At 30.2% G+C, this 24,068-nt stretch overlaps 1 pseudogene; it reads left to right on the top strand.

Annotated features, from left to right (window-relative positions):
• The first annotated feature begins 18,883 nt into the window (after positions 1-18,883).
• LOC129289939 (protein DETOXIFICATION 16-like) lies at positions 18,884-22,632 on the top strand (annotated as a pseudogene).
• Positions 22,633-24,068: the final 1,436 nt, after the last annotated feature.

Here is a 24,068-nt window from a genome sequence, read left to right as displayed (position 1 = left end):
CACATACAAGCCATAAACAGACTCTATGTAAAGAACCGCAATCTAGCCAGCTAGCTAACTTTATTTATGGAAGCCAACAAGGAGTTAACCTAGTTCGCTAGATGCAAAACAGATATTGTTTCAATGAGTGTCATCATGTCTTGAAGAATCGTTAGAGTTGTTGGTGTGATGCCTTTTGGCTGGGGACACAGTCTTGCGTGCTTGCGAGAGGAATGGCATCAACTCTTGATGAATCATTAGAGGCATTCGTGTGACACCCTTTTGCTGGGGAGAGAGAGACCTGCGTGCTGTAGAGATGAGTGCATCTTGAAGAATTCTGAGAGGTCTGTGTCTTTGACTGTGACCTATTTCCTAGGAAAGCAACGCTCTACAAATTTCCTGGCATGTAAGTGCCTCCTTGGTTTGAGCGCATCTCACTCTCTGAATTATGTTAATATTATTCCTTCTCTCAGATAAACTAAAGTTGTTGATTACAGGGTACCCTTTATGATACTTATACACAGCAGGGTAACATGTTCTATTGAAACTTGCAACAAGTGTCAACTAAATTTACACAGAAATTTTGGGCAACATTCTGAAGCGAGCGTACGCATATAGGGTCATGAACTGCACAGATAGAGGGGACTATGGACTTGCATGAATGTTGACTGGGAAGTATGAAATTTATAGACAAATGTATATACTATGATGAGTAGTTTCTAACAACATTCTCAACGTAAAAAAAAAATCCTTAGGAAATGCAGTGAGCTTCATTTAATTGAGAGAGAGAGAGAGAGAGAGAGAGAGAGAGAGAGTATAGAAGAAATGGTGAGGAAATTTGCAGACAAATATAATCCAACTTCATCATAAGCTATTCCCTTTGATTTTCGCGGCTTGCTTTTATTTTCTTCTTCCATGCGTTATTTTCAAGCAAACAATCAGACACGAACAACATTCACCTCAAACTTCATTTAATGCTTTAACTATTTTTTTTTTTGGACTGGAAACTTAAATTCATTCAAGAAAACTGAGAGTAATCAATCATCATATATAGGTGAGGAAATAGTCAAAGATGAAAAAAGGACTCTCTATCATGGTTTTCTTAGCAAGGTAATGAGCATGACTGATAACATCTCTAAAGACAAAATTAATAGACAAAGACCACTTCCTAAAAATAAATTACAAGCGTATTGAATAATCTCATGATACGGAATTGTGCATGTTGAGTCTTGTTTGTATACCATGAACAATGCATTCAAATTCAAATTAGTGTCTAGATCAAATTAACAGACCATTTTGATTAGATTTGATCATAATTTGACTACAGTTTTGATCATAAACCCTTAAACTAATATTTTGATTAGTTTAATAATCGATCAAGTTTTCAATATCTTTTTATGATAAACAGTACTTTGTTACTCAAAAGGTAGCATGTGTTTGTGTCTATATGTACCTAATCCTTGATTATAATAATTGTTTTGTTAATTAAATAGTTTATAATTAATCCCAATGTATATTAAACTGCAATCTCAAGCAACTAATGAAAATAGCCTATAAAAAATTAAGGGTTAAAAAGCAGGGATGGATCTACGTTTAGCCTCATGGGGGCAGCTGCCCCCACTAAAACCAATGAAATCTTTTAGTTATAATAATAGGAAAATTGCATTTGTCCCCATAAAATTGTCATTTGCTCCCCAACCTCCGAAAGAAAATTTGCTCTCGCAGCACTTTAGTTTGTTGTTAAAAAATTTTAGTTTTCGTGCATAAAAACTGATCCAATCAAGGAAGCTAATGCTATTTGTATTGCTAATTTTATAGTAGGCAGAGATTTCAATTTGAGTAACTAATAAAAATGTTGGTTCATATTATATAAATATAAAAATATATTAAATATTATACAATATTTTTCTACTTATCAAAATAAAATATTAATCTTTATTTTTTAAGGGATATTAAGGTTACATTTTTTTAATTTTTAATTTCTACACATTCATACTTAAAGTAACACTTTTTTTTAATAGTATAGAGAGTAAAATTGAAAAACTATCTTTAATTCTTTATATTGAAAATATTTATTCTAAAAAAGTATGATTCTTTTCATCAAGAAAGAGAATCAAAGTATTTTATTAATAGCTACTCCACTTTGAGAAAAAATCACACATATCAATAAAAGTCATTAAATAATTTGCAAACTTATTTTTAAAAAAAATGTAAAATTTTAAAGATATTATTTCTTTAATACTCCATTTGTGAAAGAATATTAAAGAGAAAATATAATGGGTAGGGTAATATTAAAAAGTATCATTAATAAAATTTTATTTTTTTAAAATGTTTTATATTTTAGGACACCAAATCTCCTTCAAAAATGTAGTGTTTTTATATTTTAAGATATTGAATCTCCCCTAAAAGTGTATTATAATTTAGGATAAAGGTAGTATTAATTATTTTATCATTTACAATATATTTTTTTGTTTATATTAATATGATTTTATTTTTTAAGCTATTATAATTCTGTAGCTATTTTATTGCTTCTTATGTATTTAATTTCATGATTTTATTTCTATTAATTTAATAAATAATTAAAATATATTTCAAAATATTAATATTTATCTTATATAAATTTTTCCCCCAATGACAAATTTTCTAGGTCCTCATTGTTAAAAAGTATAATTACTTTTAAACTATTTTTCAATGAGCATTGAGTATCTTGTACTGTGATATAGTGCAAAATAATTAATCAACTAACAAAAAGTAGTAAATATATTATTTTGAAATTCAGAAATTGTAAAATAATGTATAATAAACATAATAATTTAAAGCATGACATATATGTAAAAATAAATAAATAACTAGATCGCATGGTTTTTGTTTGGAATGGCCTCGCAAGTCACGAGACACTACTTAAATGGTGGAAATGCTAACAGTGCAGACTGATTGGCCAAAAAGTTCGTAATATGACCGTTGAGCAGATTATCATCATCAATTTATATATAAAATTTTACATTTTTCAAAGATTTACACAAGATCTTGCCCCGAGGAATTCACCACATACATTGGTAGTATAGCCCAAGCTAGTGGAAGGCTTCCACCTTTGAGGCCCAACACAATGATAAAGAAAACGAAACAATCCATAAAATAACATCACAACAATCAACCTAATTATAATACAGTAGCTAACATTGATTATAAGTCCAAAAATATAATTTATTAGAATTAAAGGATATTACATAATTTCAAAAGTCAGCTAAACATATCAAAACCTAGCACTTGGTGTTTGTACAATAAAATCCCAATATATAGCGCATAAACAAAGTATATGGAATAGGGGCGATGTGGTCTGTATCAGAAAAGAGAGGTCACTGCTCATGTGCCTTTCCTACATTACTAGAGCTATCACCTAAAAAATCTAAAACAAGGGGTGAGGTAAATCTCAATAACCAAAAGTAGATTTCTTAACATTCTTAACCATGTTGATCAATATTACCAATAATTTCAACATTATCACAATAATTCTAATCACCTTCTAGAACTAAGTCCCATTTTAATGATAGTACATTCCTGCCATTTCCCTTCTATTTAAAGTAGTTTAGGATTTAGGCACTAGTGGACCTACACATTTTGAAGCCCAATGTGCTCCAATTTAGTGTAGTACTCCAACCCCATCACCTTCCATACCAAGCCCAAGGTAAATGGTTTAATGAAGTAGGCTAACAACTGGTCACATGCTCCTTCTACCACCTAGTCGTAGGTGAAATAGTTTAGGGTCATGCATTATTATTACATGGTAATAAATGATAAAACATAATTGACATCAACAACATAGTATAGCATATATATATATATATATATATATATTAACAATCTCAATTCCATAGCATATTTAGTCTTTCATGTCATAGCAATATTCATAATTCCATTTAACACCATATTTAATTATCAACATTAATGTTTATATATTTATGATGCTTGGATATTAAGAACAAGAGGAAATAAACCTCTAGTTACCTCTACCCTTCAAGTTAGAAGGGAAACCACAACCAGGAGTACCAAAATAAATAGGTACCAATCTCCAACTCAAATCCACCAATAAACTCAAGATAGCTTACAAGCCCAACAACACAAGTTGACTGCTAATTTTTATTAATGGCCTTAATTTCCATCTTATAATCCTTTTTTTTTATTTTCAGAGTAAGGAATCTCGAGTTCAAAATGATAAACCAAATCAACTTCAAATACTATGAAACTTTACATATAACTTCTTTGTTATCTAAAGTTTCCAAGCAAATAAATTTCTCATTTACATAATATCTTATTTGCTACAACAAAAGTTCCATAAAAATTTACATATAACTTCCAGTAAAATTCAAAAATCCTCCAAACTTAGAATCCAAGCTAAATTTCTTATTCTAATAGGCTCCACTAAGTTACCCCAAATCTTGAATTACAAGTTCCAAATGAGAAAAAGCTCTAAAAATCAAAACCCTTTTCTTAAGCACTTAGGGTTTGAGCCAAAGTAACATATTTAAGTTCCCGCCATTCAAATTTTCAAAAGGGAATCTCTAATCAACTCCCAAGAGCATAAATCAACTATCAAACAACTCAAACATATCAGATTTTCAGCCATTTATTCGGATTTAAGTGAAGGGAGCTCAAAACCAACCAATAAAACTTGAAGAAAATAAAAGTAGATTGAAGGTAAAACCTTACTTTGATTGTTAGGAATATTTAGATGCTTCAAAACAAGCTCCAAGAGACAGAAATTTCATGCCCTAGTGGAGTAGGCCGCTTCCTCTTCATGTTCTTCGCATTTGATATGTTCTACTGATGTCCCTTTTTTTTAAAAAAAAAAAATCAACTCTTCTCATGGTTTACTCACAGAAAAATTTTGTGAGAAACAACCATTTTTTTAAAATAAACTTTAAAAATTCATAATTTATTCCATAGACTTTCAAAAATTATGAATTAGGACTCTATGAAAAGCTTGAAATGCCCAATTTTAAAATGCAAAAGGTCCAATTGAAAAAACTAAAATCATTTGTTCCTTTAAATAACCCATCAAACAATGGCTTGATTAGCTTAGTTAACTTATTTTAATAAGATGAGTCATTACATTTTTTCCTTCATACTGCTCAAGTTTTCATCCAGTGTAAGTTCCATCAATTAATCCTCTAAATAAACTAAATAACATAATTAAACTTTTGGGACATTACAAAATTAGCAAAAAATGACAAAGTTAACGGATCACAACTGGAGGAGGATTTTTGCTCTTATGAAAAATAGTTTAGGGGAAAAATTTTCCACTTATTAATATAGGATGTCAAGCATTCATTAAGGGAAAATACAAGAAAAAATACACATTAGTTCTTGTTTTTATTAAATTGCATTTCAAAAACAAAAATCCCACTCATTTTTATAACGAGGTTAATAATAGGGAGAATGATAGAAAAAAATTCATAAAATTTACCGATGATAATTAGATACTGTAAAATATTATAATTATTTCTAATCTCTGTACTTTCTTATCAGTTTAATGTGAAAATATTTTTTATGGCCATAATTTGTAATTTTTCAGTCTGTTCTAGTCATTTTTTTTAGAAAAAAGTAATAACTAATTTTTAGTTGTTGAGGTTTCATTAATAAAAGAAGAAAATAACTTGTAATTTGATATCCTGTTCTAATAGTTTGCCCTTGAAAATATTCATTCTCCAAAAAAAAAAATAGTAACTGATTTTTAATTGTTGTATTTTATTGATAAAAAAAATTTGCATGGCTAGAGCAACTTGTAATACGCTATTCCATTCTAATCATTGTCCAAGAAAACAATTTATTTCTCAAAAGAACATAGTAACTGGATTCTAGTTGTTGGACTTCACTTATAAAAAAGTCATATAAAACAACTTATAGTTTGACATTCTGTTCTAGCCATTTCTATGAGATAGCTAGTCATTTCTCTAAATAAAGTAGTCATTAATTTTTAGTTGTTGAACTTTATTTTGACATCCCATTTTAATTATAGTTATTTATCTAAGAAAAGTAGTCATTTTTTTTAAAAAAGTAATAATTAATTTTTAGTTTCTGGACTTTACTAATAAATTTTACAACAAAGACAAATAGGTCATTTAGAAAAAAACAAAAATATCATGCAAGTTTTTGAAAACATGAAAATAATTAAAACATTTATTATTATCTAATTGATATTAAATATAGAGAGTGTTGTCGGTACATCCGAAACAAAATATCAGGATATCAATCAATGCAGAAATCACAGAAATTTTGACTATGATATTTTTTGAAAGAATATATAGACCTCTAACCATAAGTACCTCCCCTTTCGATGAAGTTTAATTATTATTAAGGGACAATGACATAAAATCTCCCAAATATATTTTTTTAATAAAAGACAATTTATTAAGTTAACAGTCCATTTCAAACAGAGAAACCGATAGAATAGGCCTCAAACTAATAAACAATAACAAAAGCAACATAGAAACAAAAATTTAAAAAACGTTCAAAGACAAATCCAAATTGCCATCAGCAATTTTTGCAAAGAGCCTCAATCTAACAATGCAACATGAATTTGAATATTATAAAATATTTATAGAATATAAATTTGTATTAATTAGCTATTTAGCCCATAATAAATTGGTCTTATACAATCTTAAGTGGACTGTGATATAAGTGGACCATATAAGTAAGCCTATTTGAATAGAGACCCCATGGATAACCCTTTATTCATCAATTGTTTTTCTAATCTTTTAGCTAACTGGGTCAAGAAGATTTGAGAGGGTTAAAATTAATTAATTAATCTCATATATATATATAAGCGTAGATAACCCTAATTTCACAATATCAATATCTCACTGTCCCCATGCTCTCATATGTGTCTATCCTTTCAGGGCTAAAAGGGTTTAATAGATTGTGATGAATTTGTTTAGTCTCAAGATGATCGAGATCTTTCCTTGTACTTAATTTTTTTCAAGATCAATGGATCCATGTGTGTGCTCTCATTAAACTCAACACTGATTATTTTATTTAATTATTAAGATACTTTCAACAACATAAACAAGGTTTAAACTTCATCTCCAAGTGATTTGGTGCCATAAAGGCACAGACGAGAGAACTAAACGTTCTCGAAGCAAGGCCATAATGGCCGAAGAGTGATATGTGAGATCCCCGTAGGAACCAACACCTTCAATGCAAGGAGACAACAAGGATGTACTCTAGGCTACTCAGTTACTGACAACCATCTCCTAATTAAAAAAGCCAAAAACAAAAAAAAAAAAAACAAACCTGCAACACGAAGGAAGAAAAACAACACACCGACCAGAGAAAACCAAACCAGACACACGGGGGAAAACTTGAAATGGCACAAAGCCATAACCAGGGGTGGAACCAGCTTCTCAAGTGTGAGGGGGCCGAATTTTAAAAAATATTTATAATTAATTTGAGAGTTTGAATATTTATCTTAACTAATTTTCTTAAAATATTTCCATAAATTTATAAATGTTAGTTAATGAAGTTTGTATGATTATAAAATATTTGTAAGAAATTAAAAATTATGTTGAAACTATTATGTCTTATATGTAATTTTATAGGCAAAGCATTTAATACATTAAATTTAAGAAAGAATTAAAAATAATTACGTCATGTTTATATTTTTTTATGTTTTTGATTATTTGGATAGGAATATTCGGAATGATATTCAAATTTGTAAAAACATAAATTAATACAGTAATATTTAAAATTTAAAAACATTAAATATCTGACATGTTTAAAGTAATCTTTAAAAGTTTAATAATATAAAAAATTAAATAATAAAAATGAATCTACATTTAATAAGAATGGTCAATTTTTATAATAATTTAACTAAAAAATATAATATAAATAATTTTTTTATTTTTATTAACAAAAAGATGAAATTAATAAAAAAATATTTTGTAAACTAATGAATTGTATATTTTATTGCTTTTAAATAATAAATAAAAGTTATAATACAGATAAATGAGATGACTACTGACTAGATAACTAATATATATATATATATATATATATATACACATAGATATATAATTGTGGGCGGGATAACTATGATTAGCCAGATGAGCGAGGGGCGTTAATTTGAGTTATGAAGAAGCGTCGGAAACGGGGGGTGATGCCCATTTTCTTGGGAAGCAACTTCCTCCATATCTGGGGAAAAAAATAACTCGAAAAATGTAGTAAAATTAGTTTAATCCGTGGGATGTGACAGTGGAAGTAAACGGTGGGAATTGCTGTGGAAATTGGCAGACAAATATTCTGCATCTTCAACTTAAGACATTCTGTTTGATTTGCTGCTTTTTTTTTTTTTTGTGAATTCCGTTATTTTCTCAACCAATTGGACGTGAACGCGACACTTCACCAAACATCATTTAATGCTTTCGGAAAAGAAGGACAAGTTTAAAGCGTATGAACTGTGCATGTTTGAGTCTTGTGCAGTACACCTTGGACGACCCATTTATTTTTATTTTTTTTAAAAAGGGGTTATATATGTTTAGAACAACATTTAGTTACTTAATCTTTTATATTTAATATATTTTTATTCAATTAAATCAAAATAAATAAATTTTAAAATGGTAATAATATTAATAACAAGAGTTTGTTATAAAATAAATGATCTAAAAAAAGATAAAAAACAAATATTTTAAGTATATACAGTTTTGCCATCTATCTATGCCAAAAGGGGGTAGGGTAGCAACTAGTACAATTAGCCGTTGACCAGGGCATAGAAACTTTCTGAATGCTTATATTCTGAGACACTATATTTGAAGAATACTAATACAATAATGTCTTGAATTAACCTTGGCATGATGAACCGTATGCGCATTATACAGGGTGGGGATATTTATTACTTATCAGTCTTTGGTATTGAAAGCAGAAAATGCAAGTAAACTTCAGGTGATTGATATTGAAGTTTACTGAGATATTCCTGTTTATTAATATCATTAATTAATAACTTTCTATGAACTTCCCTTCCATTATTTTTCAGTTGAGATTCTGAAAAAACACCCAATGGATTGTGGCACGAGTAAACTTGAATTAGCTTCCCTATCTTTTTTTCCTTCCTCAACTTAAGGATTACAATGGTAATTAACTAATTAATTGTGTAGAATGTATAGGTTAGGGCATTCCAAGGTTTTCTGTTAAGATAATAATGATACCACAGCACCATATCATTATTAATTTAATTACCATTAGTAAAAAAATGTTATAAAAAATAGAGAAAAGAAAAAGTCTTAGCTTGGGCAGTTTTTACTAGACGGTAAAAAAAAAAAAAAAGGTTCTAGATATTCAAGTGTTATATGCCACGTGGGGTTCAAAACCATCTTTCTTTGTTTCGTTTTTTCCCCTTTTGGAACTTTTTTTTTTTTTGCACCTGAATTCATGATAACCATTTTTTATTTACACATCCATTGCTTTCACAGTTTTCTAAATTGAAAGTCAAATGGATTCGAAAATAAGTAATAATCAACTAGGTCTCGTAGAATTATAGGTGAAATTAAGGTTGGTCGTTAACGTTAAATGTGAACTCTAATTAATTTCAGTTTATCTGTGAAAAGCAATATTTTATTTTCATGGCATATGTAAACTAATTAAATCCTAAGATGACAAACATGGTTACGTTTTTAGTCAATAACATCCGAAATGCAAAACATGCATTGATTTCCCAGTTGAAGAGGATTAAGAAAATTTACACCAAACTTCATTTATTTGTATATTCCAATGATAACATAACATGAAGCAAAACGGTGAAGCAACATTAACAGGATTGTTTATAAATCTTCTAGGATTTGAATATATTTATTCATATATAAGCCATAAAGCCATAAACAGGCTCTATGTAAAGAACCGCAATCAAGCTAGCTAGCTAACTTTATTTTTGGAAGCCAACAAGTAGATAACCTAGCTAGCTAGATGCAAAACATATTGTTTCTGTGAGCGCCATCAGGTCTTCAAGAATCGTTAGAGGTGTTGGTGTGACGCCCTTTTGCTGGGGACACAAAGTCCTGCGTGCTTGCGAGATCAGTGCCATTAGGTATTGAAGAAGCGTTAAAGGCATTGGTGTGACGCCCTTTTGATGGGGACGCAAAGTCCTCCGTGCTGGAGAGATGAGTGCGTCTTGAAGAATTCTGAGAGGGCTGCGTCTGTGACTGTCACCTATTTCCTGGGGAAGCAATGCTCTGCATATTTGGCATGTTAGTGCCTCCACGGTTTGAGCCCATCTCACTCTCTGAATTATATTAATATTATTCCTTCTCTCAGATAAACTAATGCTGTTGATCACAGGGTACCCTTCATGATATATTTATACAAAGCAGGGTAACATGTTCTATTGAAATTTGCAACCAAGTGTAGAGTAAATTTACACAAAAAGTTTGGGAAACATTCTGAACCTAGCGTACGCGTATGTTAACTAGGAAGTATGAAACTTACAGACAAATGTATATACTACGATGAGTAGTTTCTAGCAACATTCTCACCACAAAAAAAAAAAACTTGGAAAATGCAGTGAGCTTCATTTAATTGAGAGAGAGAGTATAGAAGAAATGGTGAGGAAATTTGCAGACAAATATAATCCAACTTCATCATAAGCCATTCCCTTTCATTTCGGCGGCTTGCTTTTATTTTCTTCTTCCATGCGTTATTTTCAAGCAAGCAATCAGACACGAACAACCTTCATCTCAAACTTCTTTTAATGCTTTTGGAAAAGAAGAAGGAGCAGCAGCGGTTTAAAGCGTTAACTTTTTTTTTTTTTGGGACTGAAAACTGAAATTCATTCAAGAAAACTGAGGACAATCAATCATCATAAGTGAGGAAATAGTCAAAGATACAAAAAGAGCTCTCTAATCAAAACTTTCTTAGCAGGATAATGAGGATGACTAATAACATCTCTAAAGACAAAATTAATAGACAAAGACCACTTCCTAAGAAATAAATTACAAGGATATTGAATAATCTCATGATACAGAACTATGCATGTTGAGTCTTGTTTGTATACCATGGATGATGCTTTCAAATTCAAATTAGTGTCTACACCGAATTAGTGGACCACTTTAGTTAAGTTTGATCATAATTCGGCTATAGTTTTAATCATTAACCCTTAAATTAATATTTTGATCAGTTCAATAATCGATCCGGTTTTCAATACATTTTTATGGTAAGCAGTACTATGTTACTCAAAAGATAGCATGTGTGTGTGTCTATATATGCCTAATCCTTGATTATAATAATTGTTTTGTTAATTAAATAGTTTATAATTAATCCTAGTGTGCATTAAACCGCATTCTCAAGCAACTAAATCAAAACAGTTTATAAAAAATTAAGGGTTAAAAAGCATAATTACTTTTAGACTATTTTTCAATGAGCATTGAGTATCTCGTACTATGATATAGTGCAAAATAATTAATCAACTAACAAAAAGTGGTAAATTATATTAATTTAAAATTTAGAAATTGTAAAATAACGTGTAAGTAAGAATAATAATTTAAAGAGTGACATATATATAAAAATAAATAAATAACTAGATGGCATAGCCACCCTTCACAAGTCACGAAACTATGCTTAAATGGTGGAAATGTTGACTGTGCAGACTGATTGGCCAAAAAGTTTGTAGATGACCATTGAGGACATATTATCATCAAAGAACTTCCTTCACATTAAACGGAACTTAAAGAGAATCGATTTGATCATGAATATTTTTTCCTTAATTTTTTTTTTTGCATTCAAAAAGATACCATTAACCAATCAAGGTTCCCAGTAACAATCACCACCTTCCAACAGTAAGGTAGGAAGTTGATCAAAAGACATAAAAGATCTTAATAAATACTATTACAAGACAGACTTTTAACAGCCGATAAAAAATACTTTTAATAGCTGTTACAAAACTGCTGTTGTCACAGGGCATGTTAAAAGTGAACCTTTAATAGTGGTTAAGGCTCCAACTGCTATTAAAAGTTATTTTTTAAAAAAATTAATTCTATTTCTACTTATTTTTCCAATTCTTGCAAATGAAAATGCTCCATACAATTTATTGCCAGCTAGCCAGTTCCAGTGCATATAAATAATCCAAATTTAAATGCAAAATTTTGTAGAAATTACACAAAACTCAAATATCTTATACAATTTCCTAAAAAACTTTCTAAACCTTACATACCATCCACAAAATATTGTACTTAACAAGTGAGGATGTTGTCAACCTCTTCCTCAAAAAATAGATCCGCAATGTCAAAGTATAAAATTACAATTAAAACATTAACCAACTAATTCAAGTAACAATAAAATTAGCTTTTAAAAAATATAGTTACCTCATTTGTAAATTCAATCATTCCCAATGTGATGATGTTGAGCATGTGCCTCATCGCATATTTCTCAACCCATACATATACAATTATATTCATAATACAATCTTAACCCTTAAATTACTCATTTTATCATAATTTATCCTTTGGCTTAAGATTCACCAGCACAAAAATTATTTCAACACAATATACTCAAATTAGAGCCCTTTTTGTTTCAAATAACACATATACACATAATTAGGCTTATTTTCCAAAATCTCAATTCAATACATGCATGTAACCCTATGACAACTCATACACTTGTATATACAATCTCAATTCAGTTCATTACACAACTTTAGAGTACATAGCTTCATACTTAAACCGGTCTAGACTCTCTTCCCTTGACCTGATCACTTCTTGATCTTGTAAACATATAACCACAGGGGTGAAATAAACATCTAAGTAACAGAATAAATCACTCCTATTGACTATCACATGCAACACTATGAAATAAACATAATATATCATTAAAACCTCATAAAATAACATTTATATCACATATCTCATTTCTTTTCTCAACTTTTCCTCAATCACAAAGGATTCTATGTTATCAACATATTTCATCATATCACATAACATACTAGTATAATCTCTACCAACTGAACCTCTAAATCAACCCGACATGAAACTATAAGCTCATCTTAGACTAATGTACACTCTCATTAGTCTTGAGCTCACCTGTAGTGGTAGAATCACCCAGCTAAGGATGTTCTAACGTACAATATGAACTTCTCCAACATCGCACCTTTCAAGGTACTAAAGAGAATTGTTTCCAACACCACACCTTAAAAGGTACTAAGGAAACCTTACCATATAGTCTCTATCATCCTTGTATTCGAGTGAACTCCTACCTCTATGATCATGCTTTCCCAAACCATTTAAGGTTCCCATTTACTATTTCACATTCTTGCAAATAACATATACATATAATACTTTATATTTAAAATCACACCTTTCAGTGCTTTATTTTAACTAAAATACATTTTTACACATCAATTACTCAATACTATAAAATATGCTTAGTTTAAAACTATTTCATGCACTACATAGCGTATTAACATACAGTTACAATAAATAGTCAAATAAAAAAAGTTATTTAGTTACCTTAACTCTTTTGTCACTAGAGAGATTACCCATAGATTTTAACTATCACATAAGCTTATCTTAAACTTCCTTCCTCTACTCATGCATCCAATATGCCAGTCTGAACACATTTGGCACATTTTAGTCATTTAGTCCATTTTGACTAAAAAATTATTTTCACTACTTAGGGCTATATTCATCCGTAAAATCTATTTCATTTATCCATTCTAAATCTATGACTACCCAATTACTACTTTACATTACCTCAACCGGTCTTATTTTACTCAAAACAGATTTTTGCCCTAACTTTCTCTCTCTAAAGGCTAAAATTGAGCCTACGGGTTTAAAACTCTACCGTTCAGTTCTAAACTAGTCACAAAGCTCTAATTTAACTTCTGAAAACCTGTTTATTACTATTAGGCAAGAATTAAACTCCTCAAATTCCACCGATTCAATTTTTCTATAACTCATTTTTAGAGAAATTTGTATAGAATAGAAGGTAAGAGTTATACATAGCTTACCTAGCAAGTTACTAATCTAAATCACCTTCTATTGCTCCAAAATAACTTGTCTTAGCTCCTCAGCCCTTCTTCTCTCTCTATCTCATGTGTTTCTAAATTTTCACTTCTGAAAATCACCCAATTTCACAACTTAAGAAGTGATTTTTTGGTCCATGTGCCGCGGTGCATGTAGCACAAGCCTTGGCGTATGGCACAGTGAGATTTATTCTCACCACACACACTTGCTTCGACCCGAAATGCACTCCTCTTACCGGTATTTGCTCACACAACATACAAACAAGTCAAAATACTAATTAATCATCTAAACCTCTAATGCCACACTAACTTTTACTTCATCCTCAATTAACCTCTGAACTTAGGATTAAGAAATTTAGGAAGTTTTAGATACACTTATTGTTATATGCTTGCTGACACTTTTCACACATATGGAGCACTTTTCTTACATCTATTTGTGCTTTGAGTAATTCTTGTTTAAGCATAAGTGTTGGGGTGGTACAACCAAGTTCATTAGATTAGGATTTTTTAGTTTTTGTACTCTTTGTTTTCTTTGTTTTGTTTCATTCTAGAAAAAAATTGTGCCTTAATTTTTGGTGATTTTGGTTTGGTCAAGTTGCATTTTTAGATTTTCATGGTGTTGTTTTGTGTTCAATTTAAAAAAACAAAGAAAAAAAAATTACGTCTTAGAAACCTTGACAATATTCTATTTCCAGTTTCTCTACCTTAATTTCAAAAATTTATTGGGAATGAGGTTGGAAGAGTTTTGATATGGGATTTATTTCATTTGAAAGCTATCTATCTTAGCTTCAATTTAAAATTAATTTGGTCAATTTTGTACGTGAGGAGTGTTCTGTGCATTTTCTAGAATCTATCAAGGTTCTAGAAATCTTTATAGAAAATTCCAAAACCTTGACGCAAATTTAAGTTAGCATATCTCTCACACTATGTGTCCAATTTGTTTGGTTATATTTTCATATTTCTCCTTATTGTCTTGACTTTACTTCTTATGCTCACATTTTTTTGATTTTGTATTTATGTTGTTGAAAAAGTTGTTAAAAGCTAATAAGGTCATCTGAATGAATTTTTGTTTCTCCAGAACAGTAGACCATTTTGTTAAAAATTTAGGGCACAATTGGGAAGGCATTTTCAGCTGAAAATTTTATATTATTTTCCTACATATCTTTCTTTTCTGATAAAGTTTTCATGGAAATTGCTCATGTGGATCTTCTGTTACAAAATTTAAAAGTCCACTGTCCACAGAGAGGCATTTCCAGGAATTCCAGAATAGTCACAACTTTGGTTTTTTTGGTTTTTAGCTTTCTTGTTGCACCCAAAAAATTCTCTTACACTTTTCATTCATTCATTCATGGATTTAGTGTCCTAGGACATCCTTGAGCATACATTAAGGACAATGCATGGTTTAAGTGTGGAGAAAGAGCATAAAAAATGGTTTTCACTTTGTTTTGTTTTGAAATATTTTTTGGAAAATTTAACAAAAATTCTATTTTATTTTATCTTGGGAAATTGAAAATTTTGTTTTGGATTTGGAATATAAACTTTTGGGATGATGTTGCCCTAATTTTTATACTTTGTGAAGAAAGTTTTCTATTAGAGTGTGTACATTTGATTAGAAAAGCAAAATTATTCAACATGGAAGGAGCTTTCAACCAATGAGAGTTATGTCTTTAGTAATTGCACCCTCTAGAACTTTTCTTTCCTCTTAATCAAGGCTACATCATTGTATTGGTTGTAGAGAAAATGATTTTGGCATTCATATGAAAAGCACAAGGCTTTTTAGCTAACCCTAATGTGATTGATTGTCTCTTATTAGCCAATTTGAGCCTTTCTTTTGTTTTATTCATTTTTAATCACTATCCCTTTGTTTCTCTATAGATTGCATGTACTCTTTTATAGTGTTCTTCAATGTCCTTAATTTTTCTTGGTTTAACTTAGTGAATAAACTCATTCCTTTATCATTTTCCTACAACTATTCATCTTCTTAAAGGAACAAGTCTTATTTTATGTGACTATTATTCTTAAACCCAAGACATTTCATAACTTTTGTATGAAAGAAAAGAAAAAAAATATGGAAAAGAATGGCAAGAAAGAAAAAAATATGAATAAAAAGAATAGAAATAGAAATAGAAAGAAGAAGAAAGAGCAAAAGAAAGAAAAGGTTTCCAAAAAGTCAAAATTAATGAAAAAAATGAGAGAAGAAAGAAAGGGAATGCAAAAGTAAAAGTCAAGCAAGAAAATGAGGGTTTTCTTGAGTTACAAGTCATTTTATTTTTTTATTCCTTTCTCCATTTATATCCCTCTGATTTCCATTGTTCATTTGAGTTTATGTCTACTTAGTTAAGGTTTAGAAATTTTTTAATATTGTTGTATGCTCACATTATGGCCAAGGCATGGTTTCTTGAGCCAAAACCCTACCCTTTCACATGCAAATCTAAGTTTATCCTTTTAATGGCCACATTACATCCATAATAAAGACCAATTGATTCTAAGAACATTTGCAAAATTAGTAGTGGAGAGGTAGAGGAATTACATGCCTATGGTAGGGTGCTTTGCTAATGCACATAGAGTAAAATGATATACCCTTTAAACAATTGAGTGGATTGAAAGCAAACACTATATCCTTGTGAGGATTTATTTATGACTTTACACCTCTTTAATAGTTTATTTGTGAGGGATAAAGTTCTTTAATTAAGGTAGAAATATTTTCTTTGTTCATATGAAAAATTCCTTGACTTTTGATTTGATGTCCCTTGGCATTTCATTTGTGTTTTCTTCTTTGATTTTTTTAGTTTTTAGGATTTTATAAGGTGAGGTATTATTTTGATTTGATTTTGCCCGGAGTGTAAAAGATTATTGTGGGGAAATTTTGATATGTCATTTTAGTTCCACACTTTTCTTAGGCATTTAGGACCACAATTCATGATAAGAAACCCTAAAATGTGCATTCTTGATGTTAAATTAGGGTTTTGGGCCCCAGTAAGAAGTGTGCATATTAGGGATATTTTGGTCATTTTACACTTTGTTGAGCATTTAAGGGAGAATTTGGAATTTTGTGTGCACATTGATATTAGATCCATTAGGGTTAAAACATTTGGGCTGAAGAGTCACATTTGGACTTAGGGTTAAAAAGTCAACATTTTAGATTGACTTGTCAATTTAGCAAATTTGACCTAATTTACATGCATGCATGGCCACCTTATATTTCTTATATGTGTTTGTGAAGTTTTTAATGGATTTTAAAAATACATGCAAAATGATAGTAGGGTTTAAATATTTTCATATTTAGCATATGTGTAAAATAACTTAGTCAAATTTCATGTTGTTGTCTTAGGTGACACTTTGCATGAAGGAGACTCTGGTTCCAGACTTGGTTTGGCACATGAAGAGAGCATTGAGAACGAAATTTTAGACCTGAATGGGCTTCAAAATGGTATGATTATCAAGGATACTGAGGCACATAAGAGGTTTACCTTGCACTTGTACACAAGGAATCAAGTTGACTTATCAAAGTTCAAGAAAGCTGCAATGTGGATAAGAAGCTTTGAAGTAAATTTCATATCTGATTTTGAGGGAAATGGGGCATGAATTTCAAGGTGTTTAAGGGGAACACAAGTGCTTAACATGTCCATGCACATATGGGATTAGAAAAGCAATATTGGAATTACCAACCCAAGTTGACTTACAACATAGACTACCCTTAACCTCACTTGACCTAATGACTTGTGTTTAGTTTTTTGGCAACTTGTTTACCAAGTCTCCCACTCTAAATTTCATCCAAACACATTTAGATAGGGCTTAGGATTAATTTTTAGATCATTCAATCCCAATTTCAATTTTTTATCTTCAAGTTATTTAAGTTATCTCACTTTTGTCTATACACTTCCATTCTCTCTCCTCCATATCTCTTAATCTAACCATCCAAATTTCACAAATATCATCTCATTCCCTTCCTCTCTTCTTCCTCCATATAACTTAAGAGATTTCTCAAGAATCAAACTAAGCTAGCATAAGGCAATTTTCAAGACAAAAGAGCCATGAAAATGGAGCTTCATCTTGAAGAACACTTGAAGATGTAAGGCTAGATTCTTGAAGGAGCTACTATGAGGAGGAGAAAACCTTGAGTCTGTTATTTTTTAGCTAGTTTTAAGTTTCTGTTTCTACTTTCTCTCTCTGGAATTACAAATTTGTATGACTCTTTGATCTTATAATCTCAAGTAATGATACATGTGATTGAGAAACACTTGTTGCAATGCAATATTTGTTTTCTCAAGCCATAATTTCAACCTCTTCAAGTTGGTTCACAATCTTAGTTAGCTTGATGAGTTTAACATGTTTTCTTGCTTTTTATAATCTTTCCAACTTGAGTGCATGTGAATATCTTCATGAATCATAATCTTGAGCATGTTGATTCCTTCATATATGCTTGACCTAATTGACTCATGTTTGTTATACTTTGGTCATGCTTAATGCTAGCTAGGTTTTAGCACACTCTAAGATCATAATCTTGGATTAGGGTTGGTCAAGAGATTAGCTAAGTCTTGGTGAATTTAACTAAGTGACTTAAACTAAAGAGAAGAGAGAGGAGACCACACTATGTAGGTTATAATCAAACAAGAATAGGTAACTAAATCCACATTAGAGTTCTTACTTTTAATAGGTTTACACATACCCATTCCATTTCCTTTAGAATTAGGTTTAATTGCTTAATTAGCTTAGAGCCTAAATCTATCCCAAACCACTCTTATTGTAGCACACTTCAAACCTAAAATTTTCAACTAAACCTCCTCATAAAGATCGATTTAGGTTCATACTAATGCTACATTATTATGGCTTAGTATTATTTTGCTAGGGTAGCGACAACCTTAGTTCATATATTTGATTGGGTTAATGTTTTGATATTGTTATTGTAATTCTCCTTCTTGTGCTAAAACTTGGTTGGGGTTTTCAAAAGAAGCTTTACATAACATTCCCACTTTTTTGAGACTTGCCATTCCTTCAACTGTTATGGTTTAGTAATTTCATTTTCTCATGATGATTTAGCATAGTTTGAGATTTTAATGTTTTATTCAATTCACATTATTAATTAACTCATGCATTCACAGCTCGAAAATGTGGTCATTTGAAATGATAGTTCTCTTGTTTGGTTTGCTTCCAAATCCAAAGTTGGAAACATTAGTTCTCTCTATATGGTTAGTTTCATCTCGAATTTGAGTACTTTTCATAAATATTCTTAAACTTACTTGATATTGTTGAGGGTTAATGATCTTTTTTTCCTCTAAAGCTCTTTTTTTTATAGTGTTAGGCACTTGTATTGATATGGCGATATACCCTTTAAACAATTTTTTTAAGAGCAAAATCACCCTTTAGTTAAAGACCTATCATCTTCTCCTTTATCTACTAGTGTGGAATAGTTATGGGCCCATGTACAATGATAACAAGACATTCTAACCTATTATGCTATCATTTGGCTGCTATAATCCAACCTGATTCTTGCTACTATCATCGCACTTCTAGCTCCTTTGGCCCATATTAGATGGTCAAAATAGATTAGAGTGCCTTATTGTCACCATGTGTGGGCCCCACAACTATTCTACATTAACAGATACTAAAGAAGACGATAGATCTCTAACAGAAGCGTGAATTTGCTCTTGAAAAAAATTGTTCAAGAGGGGATACTGCCCTATCTTTCAGTACAAGACAACTAGAGTTGGCAATTGACAAGAAGGGCCTTTTAAATCCAAAAAAATTTTGGGTTAGGCCATTACTTTAGAGTGTAAGATGATAATTTGGGCTTAAAAAGACCTTTTTAAGCCCTAAATAAAAGAACCGGCCCTTTTAAGCTTTTTTATAATTTTTTAAATTTTAATATTAAAAATTTAAAAGGTTAAGGGCAATTTTGCCCTTAAATTTTCTTGAATGAGCAATGTTACCCTCGCCATTTAAACGTCCACTACTAAAGTTAGTGGGACTCACTTTTCATGAGTTAAGGTATAATTTTGCCCCTAAATTATTTCCAAAGGAGCAATGTTGCCTCACCATTTAAATCATAAAACTATAATAATATTAAATAAAATAATATTAAATGTATATATAAATATAAAATTATAATAATATTAAATAAAAATAATATTAAATGTATACATAAGATAAATATAAGAAAAAATATAAATTATAATTTTATAACTTGTCAAATATAAGTGATTTTTAGTTAAATTAGTTATAAGTAGACTCAAAAGTATTTGCATTTACACCTATAACTATTGACCAGAGCTGTTGTTGACTACTTGATTTGGATCAAAAACTGTTTTCATGATTGAGATGGATTGGATAAAAGTTAAGCTGCTATTGAGCCCGAAACTGAAGTTGAATTAGGAATCGAGGTGCTTTTAAAAAACTAGACAATTTTAAACATAATATGACAAAAAGCTTAAAAAATTTTAAAAATTTAAAAATAAGATCCTACTAAAAATTAACTTTATTTTTGAACAATTCACATTTGAGACCATTTTTTATAAAGATGTCGATAGCTATAGGTGCAAATACAATTACTTTTGAGTTTACTCATATCTAATTTAATCAAGATCTTCTTATATTTGACAAGTTATAAAATTATAGTTTATATTTTTATTATATTTATTTATATATATATATATATATTTAATATTATTATAATTTTATTTTTATATATACATTTAATATTATTTTATTTAATATTATTATATTTTTATTTTTATTTATTTTTCTGACTTTTAAAAGGTGAGGGCAACATTGCTCCTTTGGGAATAGTTTAGAAGCAAAATTGCACCTTAACTCATGAAAAGTGGGTGTCACTAGCTACATTAACCGATATCTAAACGACAAGGGCAACATTGTTCCGATTTGAATAATTTAGGAGAATATTGCTGCAATGAATAGTTTAATGGCAACATTACTCATCCGATAATAATTTAAGGACAAAATTGCACTTCAACCCAAAATTAAATAATACACTAATTCTAAAACCTTGGCCTTATTTTCATAAGGATGAAAAAGGAATAGAAAAGCTTAATATCTTTGCCACTGAAGTGGCTATACAAGGAGAAGGATGAAATTATATTGATGTTAATGATAATAAAAATAATCAAGATTTAACCAATGATGCTAGCAAAGTCTGATTGTTATCAGTGTTGATCTTGTGATGTTGTTTTTTATTAAACTTAAATTTGTTATTGTGTGTATTGATTTAAATTTATTTTTCTAAACTTATTGTTTTATGTAGTAACTTTGTTGGTATTTTAAATATGGTTTTTTTAGATTTTAAAATTGAAAAATGAAAAAAAAAATAGGGCCAAGGCCTAAGGGCTAGCCCTTAAGACTAAGGTAGGGCTGACTAAAATGAAACCCTGAGGTATAATCGAACTTAATGAAGTCAGCCCATTTAGGCCCTACCCTTCAAGGGCCGGATCAACTCTAATTAACAGCTCTAAGTACACCCATTAGCACTCCTTAGAAAAAAGTTTAGAGGGAAACATTGTCTTTGACCCTATTATTAATATTTGAATCAACCTAATCTTTCTCTTATTTATCAACCTTAACATAGCTGCAGTTGTGTGGATGATTCCCTTTGGACTCAGTAGAGCTGTAAGGTGATAATTGTTAGTAGTGCTTATGAAGTTTCATGATTATAAAATAAATTAATTAGCATGTATAACTGTGTTAAATATTATGTTATTGTTTACAGCACTCATGTCTCAAATGAACTTGGAGCTGGTCTTCCATTTACTGCTCGATTAGCAATGTGTATTGTGCTAGTAATGGCCATTATTAAGGGCTTCTTAGCTAGAATGATTCTGATGCTAATACAAAATATTTGCAGACATGCTTATAGTAATGAAGTAGTAGTCAAATATGCAACAACCATGCTGCCAATTCTTGCCATGTCCAACTTTCTAGATGGACTCCAATATGTTCTTTCAGGTTCACTTCTTCCTCAAGTGTTTTATATTCTCCCTAGTTCCTATCATAGGACATTTTTTACATGAATCATTTGATTCTTAATATAAAGCACTTGATGAGATATATATTAATTACGTTTTTCCAATATCATCATTGTTTAAAATCATTAAATATGAGAAAAAATGTGATGAAAATTTGAAAAAATTTCATTTAAATAGGGGTAAAATTTGAAGTTTTTTATTTTCAAACAAAATTAATTACTTAACTACCAATAAAGATTGGTCCAATTGATAAAAGATTTGACTCAATCTATAAGGTTGTGCAATCAAATCTCACTACCAATATGAAGACCTTGTTAATAGACAATCTTTAAGTACTTCTATAAGTATTTTTTTGTGCCTGAAAGCATGCCCTGGCCTGGTAAGCTCTCAAGATTCAACTTACCTAAACTTTATGGTATCAAAAGAAATTAATAACTTAAATACCTTTCATTAGTTCTGGTAAAATAGTTTGATATGCTTTATAATAGGAATTGGAAGGAGTATTAAAAATTTTAAAATTTGATTAATTGTGTTGATATGCATTTGGAAACTCTTATTGTTAGGCATGGCAAGAGGACGTAGTTGGCAAAAATTGTAGCTTATGTCAATCTTGGGTCACACTATCTAGTTGGGATTCCATCAGTTGTCTTTATTTGTCACACCCCAATATTGAGGGTGTGACCAGCACAAAATATGAGATAGACTCACATTTCATAAGCTTTAATTAACAAAAAAAATTAATTCAAAATAACGATATATTATTTATGTCTGAGTTTAAATCTGTAAGGTCTGACCATCTTGTAGAAATTTTGATAAAATGTGTCCTGTAATTAGGACCTCTAGAAATTTCTATAATAACAAGACCTGTCAGTCAAACTAGAAAGGAGTTTAACTCCACATCAGCAAATTTCACAATAATAAAATAAGATTAGGATCTAACTACAATATATGTAGAGCACTAAATCTATAATGTTAATATAATACATAATTACATCAAAATGAATTGCCAAAGAGTGCTCCTATTATTCAAAAAGCAATATTGGCCCCACAATGATCAGTAAGAGGCACATGGTCAACAATAATATCTGAGACTAAAGAAAGTTTCTAGTGGGTAGCATCCCAATTGAAATTTAAGAGTGAATATAATTAACAATAATAATTAAAAAGCTTAAATAAAATAAAAAAATCAATGAGATCTCAAATCCCATAAGCCACCAAATTCTAGATAAATATATAATTCATACATGTATAAATCCAATTAGTGATGACATAGCATAAACATTTCACTTTCATACCACAATTATGTTATAAAAAGTTAAAAAATATATAAAAATCTTTTTTAAAAAAATCTAAACATAAAAAAATATAACTTATTCAACAAATATCATTTTAAAATAACAGTAATTTTTTTTAAAAAACTCATTTTCATTTTCATTTTTTTTTTCACGAGGACTTAATCAAAACAACTGACAAACGTGCATACAAAGTCCATAAGGGTAACTAGCCAAGCATGACTAAAAGCCACGAAACAAGCACAAGCACAAGACCTACAAAAATAAGTGTGAGTACAATGCTCACAAATTATCATCCCTCCATTTCATGTGCGTTGGCCTTCATACGAGACTAGCACCTCCTACAAACACCCTGCTAGCTAGGTGTGCCATGACTTGCCAAGGACTAACAAAGCTGCCGTTAACGTCCAGCATTTTAAACCGAGTCCCCCTAATTAAATCAAGCATGCATAGAGTTGAAACATTCATTGAAAACCATTCCTTTCAAAATATAATATTCAACTATTAAATTTTTTTTTCAGTTTTCTTCATACACAAATCACTGTAATTATGAATTATAAACTATAAATTTAAACAATCACTACTAGAAAAATGTAAATTAGCGAGAAAATTTAGTGAGGGATCGTCTATTCCTCTCTAAAATACCAAATTAGTGAGGAAATTAGCGAGGGATGTTAATTTTGGAGCTTGATTTAAAATTAGTGAGGAAATTAGTGAGGGATTGTCAATCCCTCTCTAAAATAAGAGAATTAGTGAGGAAAATAGTGAGGGACTGTCAATCCCTCTCTAAAATAAGAGAATTAGCGAGGAAAATAGCGAGGGACT

This window comes from Prosopis cineraria, unplaced genomic scaffold (assembly GCF_029017545.1).
Source record: "Prosopis cineraria cultivar Desert tree isolate PC_DT_omini unplaced genomic scaffold, ASM2901754v1 PC13, whole genome shotgun sequence".
Classification (NCBI taxonomy): Eukaryota; Viridiplantae; Streptophyta; class Magnoliopsida; order Fabales; family Fabaceae; genus Prosopis; species Prosopis cineraria.
The sequence above is the reverse complement of the archived record's forward strand: the minus strand, read 5'-3'. Positions and strand labels throughout refer to the sequence as shown.